This window comes from Chrysochloris asiatica, unplaced genomic scaffold (assembly GCF_000296735.1).
Source record: "Chrysochloris asiatica unplaced genomic scaffold, ChrAsi1.0 scaffold00077, whole genome shotgun sequence".
Lineage (NCBI taxonomy): Eukaryota > Metazoa > Chordata > Mammalia > Afrosoricida > Chrysochloridae > Chrysochloris > Chrysochloris asiatica.
In genome coordinates, this window is record NW_006408595.1 from 12746061 (window position 1) to 12747812 (window position 1752).

General features: G+C 36.5%; 1 pseudogene; it reads left to right on the top strand.

Annotated features, from left to right (window-relative positions):
* Positions 1–1752, top strand: part of LOC102812017 — a 61496-nt pseudogene that overhangs the window by 34772 nt on the left and 24972 nt on the right.

Genomic DNA, 1752 nt, shown 5'->3' on the forward strand with positions numbered 1-1752 from the left:
TCTGGCTGTACTTTTTCCAACACAGATTGATTTGTTCTGTCAGTTTGTGGTACTTTTAATATTCTTCTCCAACACCATACATCAGCTACATCAATTCTTCTACGGTCTTCCTTAGTCATTGTCCAACTTTCACATTCATATGAGGTGATTGAAAATATGATGGCTTAGGTCAGATACACTTAGTCCTCAAACTGATTTTCTTTTGTCTTCAACACTTTAAGAGGTATTGTATAGCAGATTTGTCTAATACAGTAAGTTTTTTTGTATTTTGTTTTTTCTTGACTGCTGTTTCCTTGAGTGTTGATTGTGGACCCAAGCAAAATGAAGTCTTGGACAGCTTCAATCTTTTTCTACCATGATGTTATTTATTGCTCCAATTGTGAGACTTTATGTTTTATTTACATCGAGGTACAATCCATATTGATGGCTATAGTCTTTGATCTCCATCAGTAAGTATTTCAAGTCCTCATCACTTCCAGCAAGCATGGTTTTGTCATCTGCATGTCTCAGGTTGTAATGAGTCTTCCTTCAATCCTGACCCATGCTCGTCTTCGTATAATTCAACTTCTCAAATCATTTGCTTACTGTACAAAATAAACAAGTATGGTAAAAGGATACAACCCTAGTGTACAACTTTCTTGATTTTAAACCATTTAGTATTCCCTTGTTCTGTTCTAACAACTGCCTTTTGGTCTATGTACAGGTTCCTCATGAGCACAATTAAGTGTATAGGACTATCCACTCTTTGTAATTTTTTGCATAGTTTGTCATGATCCACAGTTAAAATCCTTTGCATAATCAATAAAGCACAAGTAAATACATTTCTGATATTCTCTGTTTTCAGTTAAGATCCATCTATCATCAACAATGATATCCCTCATTTCACATCCTCTTCTAAATCTAGGTTGACATTCTGGCAGCTCCTTGTTGATATAACCATTTTTAGAGGTATCATCAGGAAAATTTTACTTGTATGTGATATTAATAATATTGTTTGATGATTTCTACATTCTGTTGGGTCACCTTTCTTCAGAATTGGCACAAATATGGGTCTCTTCAATCAGTTGGCCAGGTAACTGCTTTCCAAATTTATTGGCATAGATGAATGAGAGTCTCCAGGGCCACATCAGTTTGTTGAAAGATTTCAATTTGTATTTCATCAATTCCTTGAGTCTTTAAAAAAAAAAATTCCAATGACTTCAGGGTAGCCTGAACTTCTTCCTTCAATACCATCTATTTATGATCATATACTTCCTCTTGAAAGGGTTGAAAATTACCATTTCTTTTTGGTACAGTGACTGTATATATCTTCCATCTTCTTTTGATGATGCATAAACCATGTGGAAGCCATGTCTGACTTCCCCTGTCTTCACAAACTCAAAATCAGCCCAAGGCTGATTTCAATGAAGCTAAGGTCAGACATGCTTCCACTCCACAACCTTCTTCACCCTATTTTGACACCAACTATTCCTTCCATAATACTCTGCTTCACATCTGGGTTCAGTAATCTATTGCTATGGCCACACAGAACTCATAACAAAATACTCCTGATTATGGGTTTTTTTAGGGATGTGAACAGGGTAAAATTCAGGATCAAAACCAACTCAGGAAGCAGAAGTTTTCCAGTCAGAAACACCTCTTGTCTGCCATACTGCAGGCATGCCTCACTCTTGTTTTCAGCCTTTTAGCCATATGGTTCCTTGGCCTCTGCCCTGCTTGAGCATGCATTACAAAGTTTTTAAACCTAGTCTA